Source organism: Podarcis erhardii (genome assembly GCF_964252035.2).
Source record: "Podarcis erhardii genome assembly, chromosome: 7".
In the NCBI taxonomy this organism is placed as follows: domain Eukaryota; kingdom Metazoa; phylum Chordata; class Lepidosauria; order Squamata; family Lacertidae; genus Podarcis; species Podarcis erhardii.
The window spans coordinates 17,797,339-17,812,923 of NC_138511.1; the positions used below are offsets into that span (position 1 = coordinate 17,797,339).

General features: G+C 48.4%; 1 protein-coding gene and 1 long non-coding RNA gene across 5 annotated transcripts in view; one reads left to right on the forward strand and one right to left on the reverse strand.

Annotated features, from left to right (window-relative positions):
- Nucleotides 1-15,585, forward strand: part of CASZ1 (castor zinc finger 1) — a gene marked incomplete at its 3' end in the record, with an annotated part of 444,050 nt that overhangs the window by 256,236 nt on the left and 172,229 nt on the right. The gene's annotated exons all lie outside the window — the stretch shown is intronic.
- On the reverse strand, nt 1,479-13,165 carry LOC309347079. Its single transcript, XR_014158828.1, has 3 exons — nt 12,952-13,165; nt 10,766-10,882; nt 1,479-2,427 (listed from the first exon to the last, which is right to left on the reverse strand). It is a non-coding gene; the product is annotated as an uncharacterized lncRNA (long non-coding RNA).

The following is a 15,585-nucleotide window of genomic DNA, read 5'->3' on the forward strand; positions in this document are numbered from 1 at the left end:
CCTGGAAGCGCAATTGTGATGGAGGCTTGTTGGTTTCCAGCCACCACCACCCGTTCCCCGGGATGCGGCAGGGCGCCAGGAGCCAATACTCCTCCATTCCCACCCCCCTCCTGCCTGCCCCCCCCTCTGGTGTTTCTCCCTCGCTGTGAGAAAAACCCGACTTCCTTGCACTGTCTTCTGCCTGCTGACATGTGTTCCCCATTAGACCTTAATTTCAGAAGATTTACAACACATTAAGTAATTTGTAGGTTATTTCAACTTTAATCTGCTGAAGTCTCGGAGAGAGAGAAAAACTCCCGAGATGAAATTCAAAACACACGGTTCTTCAAAGTGCTGGGAATGGGGGCGTTTGGCAGGCCCCACATCTGCCTGGTTCCACATCTGCCCCGAGGACTTGCCAAGTGACGCAGGCGGTGAGAAGTGCAGGCCGTCAGGTGGAACGCGGGAGCAGCTCCTGCACTTCATGCAGAACGTCCCAGGTTCACTCCCTGACACCTCCGGGTAGTTTCAGGCTGCGAGGAAGTCCCTTTTCTGATGGAAACATGGGGAGCTGTTGCCAGTCAGAGCAGGCTCTATTGGGCTAGATGGATAAATAGTCTGACCTGAAACAAGGATGTTTCATCTGTGAAACCTGGTCAAAGGAAATGATTCTGAGTCACGTAACAGGAATTCTCAAATTGTATGTCCGGAGGCTTTGGTTGGCTCAGAAGAGGGTGCCCGCTGCTTCTCTGTGTGATCAGCTGGTCCAAATAGCCTCAGCTGTCGGAAAGCCTCATGCAGAAATGCATGTGATTTGATTTATTATATTTCTCTGCCGCTTTTCATTCGAATGAATCGCCAAGTGGCTTACAAACAATAAATAACAATCACATAATAGAACACCAAAAACACAGCATATATCATACAGAATAATTAACAAATCATTGGTGAAACGATTACGATCTATAAAGCACTATTAACAAAACAACTTTTTTAAAAAGCTAAACAGCACAAATATCATAAAAGCCATGTTATAGGATCCACAAAGTACTACAGCATTCACAATCTATAAAACAACATTAACAAAATAGCAACCAAAAAATGAACTATGCACTGTGGAGCTCATACACACAGGTGGGTAGTTCTTCACAGGATGCAAAATTAGTTTGTGGAACTTCCTGCCACAATATCGTTGCTGGCTTAGGTGGTTTTAAAAGGGGAGCTGGAACCCTGAAGAAGAGCACCCCACACTCCCAGCATTTTATTGCACCCAACAAACCAGAGCACCCAGGTATATTACAATGCCTCATTGAATGCCAGCCGCAGCAGAGTCTTTCAGCTTCTTCTGCAAAGGGTGGCCAAGTAATTGCCCCCCTCCCCATGTTTAGAAATAGTATAGATTTGTTTATTTATTAAATACACCTCACCATCAAAAGGGGCAAGACCATGACCAGGTGAGCATTGTGCCCGCCTGTCCAGACTGTTGTTCAGGGGCTAACTATGGATGGGCAACTTCAAAGCTTCAGGCTGCACCCCTCTTTAGACTTCCTTTGTCTTTCAGCCAAACATGGACTAGACAGGCCTTCAAATTCAGAATGCCTTCAAACCGAGGTCTGTCCTCTTTTAAGCAGGACACATGGCCCCTCTAACTGACACTGATTTCCTGGACTTGCCCCCCAACACTCTCTCTCTCTCTCTCTCTCTCTCTCTCTCTCTCTCTCTCCTTCTTGGTTGTACTTGCTGCACTTGCTTTCTCTCTGCAAACGGAAAACATCAGGAGCAAGGGGACCAACAGCTGCCGCGGCTGGCAACCTTGAAAGAAAAGGCAAGATGGTTGAATGTTTGAGCTGGCTGGGAGCCCATTGGGAAGTTCTGTTGCTTACTTCCTTGGGCTTTTGAGGAACTCTGGCCTGCTAGGTTGGCTGGGAGACAAATGCACAGAGCAAGCGATCGGTGGCTACTAACCCTGATGGCTGTCTTCTAAAGGGAAGGTAGTATGCTTCTGAATACCATTTGCCAGAGAAGAGAGTTGCTGTGGCGCTCGGGTCCTGTATACAGGCTTATCAGAGGCATTTGGCTGGCCAGGGCAAGAACAGGATGCTGGATGAGATGGGCCACTCACCTGATACATTGGGTTCTTTCTGGAAAGGATCCATCCGGCCTGATTTGCCTAGGAAATGGCTCCCAACACAAAGAGGGAGGAGGGAGCTTCCCGCAAAGGTGGTGGCATTTCTCTGCTCGTTGCCACAGCGGAAGGGTCACCAGTCTGGGCTGGGGAGACAAATGCTTCCCCCCGCACCAGGGTTTGGCAGCTGTTTCGGACGGGCACGCAGGCTCATCCAAGCGTGCCAGGCAGGTAGGGCCTCGGTTGCCCTGTTTCTCCTTGGTTGTCTGTTAATCTCAGAGTCCTGGATCACGGCTTCCTGAGTGCCGGGGATGGAGGAGACCCTATGAAAATGATGATATGTGACAATCAGTCACAGCAATTAGTGTTTTGGTTAACAGGCCTTTTTTGTTTTCTCTCACCCAGACAGAATGTCACAAATAAATCCTCGCCTGCATTTGCATATTAATTGGATCGGAGACGTCAAGCATCTTTCATTAAAGAAAATGATCTGCATATTTGGAGACATAAAATAGTTATTTTGATGGGTTTTCTCCCCCCTCCCCCCGCCCGTAAGATCAGGGGGTGGGGGAGGAAGGTGATGGGAGCAGTGAAATTGAGGTAGAGTGAAGGCAGAGGGGGGGAAAGCAGCTTGGTGGGCTTAACCCCTTGTGGCTCGGCACAAATCTGCCGCTGGGTGAGGGAGCAGATAAATAAATAAATAAAGCAAGCAAGCCCGGGAGTCATATTTTCCTTTGCAACATGCCAAGAGATAGGTTTTTCATAAAGGCATACCCCTAACGATAACCCCAGCTCTCTGTAGGCTCTCCTGGATCATCCCAAAGAGATCAGTGAGGTAACCCACAGGGATTCATAGGCTCACAGCATTGTAAGGGACATTGGCGCTCACCTAGCTTGGCTCCTATGCCCGGGGCAGTGAGCTTACAGTGCCAGCACCCCGATGGGTTGCCCTTCAGCCTCTGCAGAAGCGTCATGAGTCCCGTGGATGTGTCATGGAGGGTATGGTCCAATCCAGAGGAAGAATGGGAGGAGGTAGGGGAGTTTGTTGACCTGGGGGAGGGTTATTGTGGTTTAGGGGAGATGAAATGCCCCCCCAAGTCAGAACCCAAAGAGGGGGCCAGCGAACTAGAGAGTTCACAGCTTGATCCATGGATCAAGAAGTGTCCTGTCCCTGAGACATTGGTCACCTCTAATCAGACAACTTCTGTTGTGCAGCCACCTCTGCCACCTTCTCCTGTTGGTAACGAGCCTCCTTCTTCTGGGGAGGTGGCTGAGAGTGAGTTGGATGTTAAGCTGGTGCCAACATCACCTCCACGGACACAGAGACACCAAGGCGAGCAAGCTTTGCAGGCCCAACCCATTCAAAGGAGTGTCCATTTGCTTGTCCAGTCCAGGAACTCTGGCCATTTGCCACACTAAGCACTGCATCTGCCCTGCTCTTCAAAAGGAAGATGCAGGGTGTGTTTTGCTTGTTGGATTGACTTTTTTGCTTGCGCCAAACGTGCATCTAAACCTTTTCTTCCACCCGCTGTACTTTGTACCTGGTGCTTTGCCTATGTATCAATCTGATTTACTCATTGAAGGCTTCGGCAGAAGCAGAACTGGGAGTTTGAGTTCTTTGTCTAACAGTGAGGACCAGGGCAGAAAAGCCATCTCCTGAGACAGACAGTTCCACTGTTGAGCTGAACTTCCAGTTTAGCCAAACCCTGTGATTTCCACTTACTGGTTCTAGTTCTGCCCCCTGGAGCAGAAAAGAACGAGTCAGCTCCATCTTTATTCATGACAGCGCCCGGATAAGCTGAAAGACGGTCATGTCTCTCCTCAGGCTACATTCACATGTGAAGTTTACTGCATTAGTTTTACTGGTTGCAATGCCTCTTGGTTTCTAACGTTCCTTTTACATGGCGGTACCTGTTGCGTTTCAGAGCTGTGGCTTGTTGGTCAATTATGCAGCCATGTTGCGCTTATTGTAAACGGCAGGAAAGAACTGAGTGCCGGGATACTGCTCCAGATTTCATCACGAGAAACTACTGTGCAAAACTCCTGTGATTTCCCAAGTTAATGGATTTTACTTCAGGAAACAACACGAGAATGAGCATCAAACTTCCAAAATTTCCAAAAGCAAATTTTATGTCATGTGAAAAAACAGATAAAATGTGGAAATGATCAGCCAAGGAAAAGTCAGGAAAACAGAATAAAGTGCTGTCTGAAGGCAGCCTTAAGCTTCTCTACTCTGGGCTGAACGTGCCCAGATCTTTCAGCCATTCCTCGCAGGGCTTAGAATAATAAAATCATTGAATCAAAAGAGTTGGAAGGGACCCTAAGGATCATCTAGTCCAACCCCCTGCGATGCAGGAATATGGGGTGTGGAAAGCTTCCTGTGAGGAAAAGCTGAAGGAAAGGAGCATGAGAAGAGCAAGAAAGGATGTGATAGTGCTCTCCAAAGTCTTGTTCTGTGAGGTGGTGGGTGTCTGTCTGGATTGCTAAGGTGGAAGGCCCAGAACCCAACAGCCAGACACAGTGATAGCTGGAGCCAGAACCAACGATAGGCAGAACTAACTCGATCCAGTTTTGTCCCCATCTTACTTCTGCCTGCAGAGCTCTACAAGGGCAACACTGAAACTCAGGAAGAGTAAGTGGACATGCAGAGCACCTGCTTGGCATGCAGAAGGTCCCATACTCAATCTCCAGCATGTCCATGCAGGGCTGGGAATGTCCCCAGTCTGGTATCCTGGAGAGCTGCTGCCAGTCAGAGTAGACAAAGCTGAGCTAGATGAACCCATCATCACTCAGTATGAGGGAGTTTCCTACATTCTTAAATTTGGTGCTCTCACTTATTGGGCAGTCCTGAGCCAGCAGCAAAACAAATAAAATGCATTCGCTTTGCACAACTTGCGCTGAGCATCAGTAGCCCACAGCACGGGCTTTTGCTATTTGCGGTTTTGTTTGAGCTCCTGCCACACACAGCTCCTGTGCAGACCACGCCGCTGTAACACAATGGAAATTTGGCTTCCATTTTGGGTCTACAGAAGTCCAAATAACAGCAAAGTTGTCTGTGACCAAAGGCAGCTGCTGACAGTGCTGCGTTCCTGGCATGTAATCTCCAGAGGAGATTCTCTGCAACAAAAGGACCTTGTATGCTCTTTAAAAGACTCGTGCCAGAGTCATCTTTAAAAAACACAAATCTACCCCTCTATATTACTGGGGTGTCCCTTTCTACGCACTTTCCGCCTGCAATCTCTCTCCCTATTCCATGTTTTACCTCATGAAATATAACATCCCCCCCCCTTTCTATCTGATCCTTGGAAGCCATTGGTATCCAGGGAACATTATCACACACACTCGAAATAACCCAGAAAGCTGCCAATCCCTTATTAGGGAATGAATCCCCGTCGGAGAGGAATGGGAAGGCACAATTTATTGACAGGCTGGTGTGAACATCTCTCGCCCTCCCCTCCTTTTGGCTCGTAATAACAGAAGCCCAGAAACCATCTCTGGAATGGGAAAGAGCCTTTAAATTGTGCCACGTTTCAAGGTACCCTTGCCTTGGCCGCTTGGTGTTTACGTGGGATTTGCATCCCCGTTTTCAGAGGGCTCCTTCCAGCATTTCACCGTCACACCTTGGCATCTGGTGGTTCTGTTGTGTGTGCGGTTCCCCCCACTGCTGCTTATTTTCAGTATTATAAAGGTAAAGGGACCCCTGGCCATTAGGTCCAGTCATGGCCGACTCTGGGGTTGCGGTGCTCATCTCGCTTTATTGGCCGAGGGAGCCGGTGTACAGCTTCCGGGTCATGTGGCCAGCATGACTAAGCTGCTTCTGGCAAACCAGAGCAGTGCACGGAAACGCCGTTTACCTTCCCGCCGGAGTGGTACCTATTTATCTACTTGCACTTTGACGTGCTTTCAAACTGCTAGGTTGGCAGGAGCTGGGACCGAGCAATGGGAGCTCACCCCGTCGCGGGGATTCGAACCGCCGACCTTCTGTTCGGCAAGTCCTAGGCTCTGTGGTTATATATATATAGCCCCGTCCTTTTTCCTAGCTTCAGTGTGGCTTGTGGAAGCCTTCACCAACCTGGCATCATTTAGGTGCACTTTGGACTACAAGTCCCATCAGTTGATGGAAGTGGTTGTCCAAAACATGGCTGTTCTGGCCATGGATTAATGGGACTTGCTTTCCAAAACACGACTGTGCTGGAAGAGGCTGATGGGAGCTGTAGTCCAAAACATGACTGTGCTGGTTGGGGATGATGGGAATTGTAATCCAAAACATTGGGAAAGACTCCTTCCTTTCTTCCCTCCATCCATCCTTCCATTCATCACTGAACCTGTTTGTGGAGACCCACTTTGCCACAAGCCAGGTTCCCTAGCAAGAGAGGGCAGATGTGGTGATTTGTGGTCTGCTTGGCTTTGGATAGGTAGAAGCTAAAAATGGCTTTCATGAACACACAGTTCACTTAGCAGCCAGCTGGCGCTATCAATCATCCGCCAGCACCATCAGGAAATGATTCCCAATCAATTATAATTGCTCTTTACCTATTTCCTGTGTAAATCACTTAAGTTTTTCCTTCCCCAAGTGGGAAATGCAAGAGGAAATGAGGGAGTGGAGACATCCCTTGCTCAACCCCCTCTGCCATAGATCGACAGGGCTACTGAAGCTCATGGGGTTCAAGTCCTCTACCCCATTGAAAGGCAGGGAGCCTCCACACATCACCCCTTCCCAGATTAACCCAAACAACCAGAGTGCCTTATCCTAAAAGCAGATGAGAGGCACAAGCACATCATACCCCTTAAGCTGGGGGTGGGGGACTTCACTGGATCTACTTTTTAAAAAAATTTAGGTTTTTTTTTACTGGAACCCCAAGATTCACTAGACAGAGTCTGGTGCAAAATATGCGCATTTAAGATCAAAGAATTCCAATTCAGGAGTATATTCTGAGTACCAGGGCAAAACTGAGCTAAATGTCATCCAACACAAACATCCACTCCGGGTTTGTTTGTTTACTTAATGCATTTATATACTGCTTAATGATTTGCATTTCTAAGCAATGTGCATAGAAACAATCCACAGAAAATGGCGCAATAAAACAGTGAACATTTTTTAAAAAACAACAACCCCGAACTCTACCTTAAAATGCCTGCTGGGACTGGAAAGTCTTAGTTATGTTTCTGAAGTTCAGCAAGCAAGTCCTTGCCCCCGCCCTCCGGTTTTCTTCATTTCAGCTGTATAATTTAGTTGGGGGTATTGGGGGGGGGATAACCATTTTGTTGGGTTATCAATTGGGTGTCAACATCCTTGCTGATCTGCTGCAGATTTGACTATAAAAAGTGGAAATAAAGCCCTCTTCATTTGAATGAAGTCCAGGATCATTAGCTAGGCTGAACTTGTCATAAGGTGGAAGGGGCTATTATACTATTATATTGATCCCTACCTATCCCTAAAGAACCCAGGCTGTTGATGGAATCACAAGCAAGTTGCTGGCTTGAAACCAAATGGTGAAGAGGTGGCAGTGTGTGCAGAGTTAGGGAGTTGCGGAGTGTGTCGCCTTCAAAACTTTTGTTAGAATCCTCAAGTGCTCGAGGATCTTCTCCAAAACCCCAAGCTGGCAGTCCTCATGGTTACAGCACGCAGTACTCCGTTTGGTTCATGTTTGACATTCACGTCAGTGTAAAAGCCCTGACAGCCGATCCCAGTTTAATTTTGCACAAATATCCAAAAGCGTATCCGTCATCGTTTCAGGCTTACACGGGAGACGGCGGCAGACGGCCATGTTTAGGTTGAAACCCACCGAGAAAAGGAGGAAGACGTCCGTTGTTGGAAAGATTTGGGATACTGTAAATCGGTGGGCCACTCGCTGGAGATGGTGTCTGTCTTGTCATTTTAATTAGTCGCCCATTGGAGGGAGGAGGCGGGTGGTGGAAGGGCAAGCGGAGTGAATCTGTGTTCTGCCAAAGGCGGTGGGTAACGAGCTGTCCCGGTGCCATCCATCCATCTTGCCCGTTATTTTATGGAGTCCTCGGACGTCCGGAGTTCTGCAGTGTTTTGTTAAGCACCGTAATGCAGAGTTTATTTAATGTGGGTTTAACTGCCTCATGCTTTTATAAATCAAAATAATTAAAAATAATAAATTTGAAGGTTAAACAACAGCTTGCGCGGTGGCTGGAAGAGGAGGCCTGCTGGAGGAGGCAGGCATGCAGGAATGCCACTTCGGAGTTGGAAAGGCTTTTGTTTTGTCATGACATGCAGGGCAGGGTGTGTGTGGAGAGGACAGTGAAGAGATGACCAAAGTGGGAGCTGAAGAGCTGAGACTGGTTTGTGCATACATTTGGCACTCAGTAGACAACACCCTTGGGTGCTTGCTGTGGCTCCAGTGTCCTGGCACAACAGCCTGCCTTGCTCCCCTACTTTGAACAGCTTTTTCCCAGCACTCCATGCTCCAGTTGCACCAGGCAACGTTCTGGGGGCCACAGGCCAGCGGCAGGAAGGGCCAGAGGCTACAGTGTGCAATAGAATCATAGAGTCATAGAATTGTAGAGTTGGAAGGGACCCCAAGGATTATTTAGTCCAACCCGCTTCAATGGAGGAATCTCCACTAAAATATCCCTGGCAGATGTCCATCCAACCTCTGCTTAAAAGCCTCCAAGGAAGGAGAGTCCAGCACCTTCTGAAGAAGTTGGTTCCACTGTCGAACAGCTCTTACTCAGAAAGTTCTTCCTGATGTTTAATCCAAATCTCCTTTCTTGTACCTTGAATCTTTTGGTGCTGGTCCTACCCTCTGGAGCAAGAGAAAGCAAACTTGCTCCATCTTCCATGGGATAGCCCTTTAGATATTTGAAGAGTGCTAACACATCTCCTCTCAGTCTCCTCTTCTCCAGGCGAAACATCCCCAAATCCCTCAATTGTTCCAACTGAAATCAATGGGCATGACTAACTTAGGTCTATTAATTTCAGTGGGTCTTATCTGAGCAGGATTGAGTTGGAGACCACCGTAAAGCCTTTCCACCCACATGACTTTATTTTCTGGTCCCTGGCTGACTTAAGCCCTGCCTCTGAGCTTAAAGCAGGTCATTAAGACACCCAACATCTTTTCTGTGTTTTTTAAGCTCAGAATTGCTCTCTTGGGGTAGCTGGGAATAGCAGAATGAGGTGGTGGGACCCGTGGAGACTGTGCAGCCCCCTCTCTTTCTCTTTGCATATTCTTCTTGTGTCAGCTTGATAAGGAATTTGAAGGCTTTATCAGAAATACCAATGCCTTATTTAGCAGGGTGAGGCAAGTGCCCATTTGGCTCTGTGCAATCTGTTGATAAATGGCAAAAGAAAGGAAAGAGGGGGTAGGAAACTGGTGCAGGCAGGCAGTTTCCCCCACCTTCCCCGATTGCGCTTGCACTTTGAGACAACTGATAACAAGGATTTGCTTGCTGTTCAGCGTTTCCTATTTTTATTCACAGTGGAGAAATTCCTCTCCCCGCTGTCTGTCTGTCTGTCCTGTCTGTCTCTCGCTCTCAGTTTTGACCAGTCCTTGTTTGTTTATTTAACAAAGTGTCATGCAAGGACTGGTGGAGACAGACACTGATTCCACCTGCTTTGTTGGGGAAGGGTTCTCTTCAGTTTGTTGGCATCCAAAATCCAAATGTGGGTTTCAGGGTAGGCCTGCTATCCTATGTCCTAGAGGTTTGGAACTTGTTGCCCTCCAGAGATGGCTGTACTCTCAACTACCATTAAACTCCAAAGCAAAGCAAAGCAAAGCAAAAGTTGCTCAGAGAGAACAGGCATAGCTGACCATCTTAATACTCTTTTAAATATCCATAGTCCTATGGATATTTACTCAGAGGCAAGCCTCGCTGAGTTCATTGGGACTTGCTCCCAGGTACATATAGGACTGCTGTCTAAGCTAGCAGCAGATATCCTTGTGCCCTGCACGTTTGTAAACGCAGCGTCTGAATTTACTGCTTCCATTTGTCTCTCCTGAGTCTCTCCTGTCTGGCTCAGTGGAACATCCTGAATTCAGTTTTCTATGGTAAAGGTAAAGCGACCCCTGACCATTAGGTCCAGTTGTGGCCGACTCTGGGATTGTGGTGCTCATCTCGCTTTATTGGCTGAGGGAGCCGGCGAACAGCTTCTGAGTCATGTGGCCAGCATGACTAAGCTGCTTCTGGCGAACCAGAGCAGCACATGGAAACACCGTTTACCTTCCCACCGGAGCGGTACCTATTTATCTACTTGCACTTTAACATGCTTTCGAACTGCTAGGTTGGCAGGAGCAGGGACCAAGCAACGGGAGCTCACCCCATCACGGGGATTCGAACTGCTGACGTTCTGATCGGCAAGTCCTAGGCTCTGTGGTTTAACCCACAGAGCCACCCGCATCCCTCAGCTTTCTATGCGCAAAACCCAAAAGCTATGCTATGGTTGGGTAAAACCTTTGTTCGGATCAACCAAAATGTCACAAGGTGTGAGCAAACACTCAAATGGACAAACCAAATGGACAAACACACCTAGCCAGGGCCTGCCCAATACATTTTGGCAACTGAGACAAACCACAAAATGCTGCCCCCTCCCCAACCACCACCATGGAAGAAAGGATGAGTGAAGATCTACACCAGGAGTGAGCGAGGAATAGAGATCTACATTAGGAACAAGGGGAGGAATCAAATCAACCTTACACAACAGTTGAAGTGGGAATCAGAGGTCATCACGCAGTGGGGGAAAGGGGCATACTCTGAATCATGCTGGGTGAGTGCAGAACCCAGGAAACCCCAGAGGGCAGCCTCTGCCATTTCCTCCCTAGGAATGAGAGGAGATCAGCAGTGCTTTCTCCAAGAGGCTGCTGTAGAGGCGGCATTGTAGGGGGGCTGCCAAAGAGGCAGTAGATCCTACCTCCTACGCTGAAGCTGTGGCTGCAGCAGCAGGAGTTGCATTCCCTGGAGGCTGGATCTGCTGCCCTTCTGGATCCTGCCACCTGAGGCAGTTGCCTCACCTTGCCTCATGGGTGCGCTGGTCTAGCTCTTCTCTTTGAGTATTAGGCAAGGAGGAGACCAATAGCTACATCATGCATACTCCCCCAATGTCATCTTTTATTTTCTTGAGCCAAATATTAGCCACTTTAGCATGGGTAGGCAAACTAAGGCCCCGGAGGCCAGATCCGGCCCAATTGCCTTCTAAATCCGGTCCACGGACGGTCCGGGAATCAGTGTGTTTTTACATGTGTAGAATGTGTGCTTTTATTTAAAATGCCTCTCTGGGTTATTTGTGGGGCATAGGAATTCGTTCATTTTTTTTCTTCTTCAAAATATAGTCCGCGTCCGCCCCCCACAGGGTCTGAGGGACAGTGGACCAGCCCCCTGCTGAAAGTTTGCTGACACCTGCACTTTAGCCTTTCCTTGTGAGAGTTCCCAAACGCTTTGCACAGTGTTGTTTGCCCTTTTCTATGCAACTTTCCCACCTCTAAAATATCCGGTTTGCAGTTTGGGGATCAGCTGCAAGCAGCCTGATGAAAGGAAGGAGGAGGGGGTCTGATTTTTATTAATTTACAATAACAGGGATTAGATTGTCTGCAGTTGAACTGTTTCAAAACCAGGAACTCTTTTCCTTTGCTACCTGTGTATGAAAATAGGGTGAGTAGGGGGAGGGCCAGAGCAAAAATGGGTCCTTGGGACAGTTCAGCAACTTTGATGAAGCTCACCAATAGGTATCAATCTCCTGATCAGGATTAATTCGAGCAGCCCAGAGTTTGCCAGTCTCTGATAATCTAATAATAATAATTAATAAATAAAAAAATTAAATTCTCAGGGCAGTTTTTACTCTGGAAGAGGATTTGTGTGCTGGACGCTGGAAGAGTTGGAATTAGCCCAGATGTGGCAGGGAGGGGGTGGCGAAAGGGGGCGTGGGAGCCAGACAGGCAGCAAGGGTAAACGGAGCTGACAGGGTCAGCCAGAGCTTTTGTCCCTGCAGGCGGCGTGATTAGAGAGCTTGCCCGCCCAATTCCTTAGACTTTAGGGATGTTGTCGGACAAAACGGGGGTCTTCCTTAATTCCACCAGAGCGCAAGCGAGATCAGACTTGACATCCCAGGAACCCAATTCCCCTCTTTTTGAGCAAATAAATAAATCCCGTCCCTGCCGGGGATGGAAATAATCGTTCAAACGAGGCTTGTCAAAGCCCACTTCAAGCTTCGGGGGTGGGGGGTTGATGGTGGTGGTTGGCCCTTGTTGAAGCTGCTAAGCCTGAGAGGGAGTTTGGGAGCATGTGGGTGGGCCCAGGCGCTTGGGGGAAGTAGCTCCGGAGCAGCAGCGGAAAATTAAATGCTGCAGCGGAGATTTTGGGTCTAGCAGCAAGGCCCGTGCCATTCTTTATCGCTCAGGTTCGCTGACAGGGTTACGCCCTCATCTGTCTGGAGGGCTCTGCGCTTTGCCACCCCCGCCCCCGAGTAAAATTAAAATGTGTTTTTTGAATGTGTCTGTAAACAGTTGGGCATGACTCCTTATCACAAGGGTTGAAAACCTCCAGTCTGAATGTGGCCTCCCAGTTACCTCTGTCAGGCCCTCGGGAGTCTTCCTAGGTCACACCCCCTCACCACCCAAGCTCTCTGCCCTCCTCGAGTGCTTTTGCCAGACTTCACCATCATAATTAAATTTATATGCCACCTTTTCTCCCAAGGAGCTCAAAGCAGTGTACATGGTTCTCCTCCCCAGTTCATCTTCACAACAGCCCTGTGAGGTAGATTAGGCTGAAAGGCAGTGACCGACCCAAGGTCACCCAGTGAGCTTCATGGCTGGGTGGGGATTCGAACCATGGTCTCCCAGGTCATAGTCCAGCACTCTAACCATTATGCCCCACTGGCTCTCTGGGACTCATCCTTGAGCTGCGACATTACCTCTTGCTTGCCTGGTTGGAAGATGGAAAGGTAGAAGCCACTTGCTTTTGTGTGGTTGAAAGGTATGAGCCATGTTGCTCCTCCCACTTTTGTTCCTGGCCCTGCCTACTTTTGACTTTGGCCCCGCCTACCACCAACATGCTGCCCAGGAAGCCCCCTCCCCTAAGAAATGTGAACTCCAATCTCCTCACCATATCTGAAGCTGTATATTCTTCCTCTGTGGCATGTTGCTAGACAGATTCTGTATAGCAGGGAAGAATAGGAGCTGCTTTGCTCATGCTCCTTCTGCATCAGCCTAAATCAGCCGTTTGGTTTGCTAACCAGTCCTAGCTATGCAAAGCCTGTGGGCCCAATCCACCCTATTCCAGAGAAGGTGACCTAAGGTGCTAAGTGGCTGACAACCTGCCCAAAGTGATAGCTGCCTTCCAGAACCCGGATCGCATTCAGGGTCTGTGGTGCAGCCATTGGCTCTACAGGTTATGCCTTAAGCCTAAACCAGGTGCTTTAGACCAGTGTTTCCCAACCTTGTGCCTCCAGCTGTTTTTGAACTACAACTCCCATCATCCCTGACTAGCAAGACGAGGGGCAAGGGATGATGGGAATTGTAGTCCAAAAACAGCTGGAGGCACAAGGTTGGGAAACACTGCTTTAGACTACAACTTCCATTGGCCCCAGCCAGCACTGACTGGTTTGGATAGTCCTTGTAGTCTGAAGCATCTGGATATGTTGCTTTTTTTTGCCTTTTCTGCTTGCAATGGGATAGTGGAGGGAGGCGGAAAAATAAATAAATAACTGCGCCAGTGGCCTCTTCCAAGGTTTTTTTTTTCCCCCCCTTTCGGGGCGGAGGGGCGCACATAGCATGCATGATTGTCGTCTTGATGAATTCCCCCCGGACGTAATGAGCTGGTTTTTCTGCTGTTAATATTGCATCTGCTGATGAAGGCTTCGTTAGGATAATGGAACGAAGCTAAAATATAAATGACTCGCTGTCAAGAAACAGCTTTTGCTCATGTTCTCTTGACAGTTCCCGGACTGTGGTGGTGGCAGCGGTGGGGAAAGAGGGTTCGGTGCGTGTGAGCTTTTGCATGTGCTCCGTGGGGTGCGCACACGTTCCCCCCGCAAGGCACCTGCCTAGGCTTGCAGCGAGCGCCAGTCACGAACCTTGGAGGATCAGGAACTGTGTGGGCGGGGCATCTTGCTGGGCAGTTCATGGAACAAACCAGCTTGCTGCAAAAGCCTATACCAGGGCGTGTTGACTTTCTCAGCTATCAAATTCCCAAAATGAAAGGTGCTAAAAACTTGTAGCATGACTTGGGAATACAAAAGATATTTTGGTTAAGTTAATATAATTCAGTTTTGCTCGGTAAGTACAGGTTGCAAACATTTTGAGCACGTTCAGTTGCCATGCGACTGCTGACACATGGGTCATTTTGGACCTGGAAGACAACAGAATGGGGGCATAATAGGGAGAGGGCTTAACAGGGGCGTAACGGGGCGGGGCAGGCTTATTGCACACTGCTGATGCGTGCAGGGTCAAGGAACGCAAACTGGGGGGGGGGTTGCCTCTAAAATTGCAGAGAAAGAATTAAAAATGATTGCCAAGGACTTGCAGGTATATTATATTTTGTTGTTCTTGTTGTTTTGATGATGATGTTGCTGCTGCTGCTATTAATTAATTTATTTAGTGTTACCTGACATTTTCAGATAAAATTAAAATTATTTGGATTTCCGAAAACAGTTTATGCACTTCTTGATCAAACGTAGACTTAACCTGCTAAATGTTGCCCAGTCACAAATATAATAGCAGATATGAATTCTTCACAACTAGAAACATATTTTTATGAGCCCTGACTGAATAGATTAGCAAAAATTAAGTTTCTCCTCCCACCCCACCCCCCAAAAATTACACACCCTAGTGGCCTATGACTCAGAATGGGAGGAAGTAGCAGATCTGACAATTTTTTAAACCTTTAAGTAATAACTTTCCAGGATTTCAGGCAAGGAAACGTTCCCACCTGGAGATTGAACCTGGCACCTTCTCTGCCACTGAATTGCAACCCTTCCCTAGCAACTGGACAGTGGAGCTTTTATAGACTGGAATAAGTGCTGTTAAGTCCAGACTTTTTTTCTTTGCGTGGGGGGGGGGGGAGCTTGGACAAGATCCTTGCAGTGGGCCCCCATCCCTGAGTAATGCCCATTTGTCCTCCTCTCCCTGAAATCGGCACCCACTTCAGAGGGAGAAGCCACATCTGCACCATACATTTAAAGCATATTTATCACACTTTGACAGTCATAACTCCCCCTCTCCAAAGCACCCCAGGGATCTGCAGTTTGCTGCTCACAGAGCTACAGTTCTCTGCACCCTGAACCAACCACAGTCCCTGGGATTTTTTGGGATTTGAGTTCGGTGAGAGGGGGGCATTCCACCCTGCAGAGAGCACACATGGCAAGGCCATGAAAGAATGCTTCTTGTCTCCCTGAGTTTCAGTGAGATGGGGGCATTCTGGCAGCTGCAGAAGTGGTACTGTTCACCACTGAGGGAGGGCAGGGGTGGCACGGCCCCATTTTGTTTCAGGCAGCAAAGCTGGACAGGCCGCCCCTGTGCCCGACG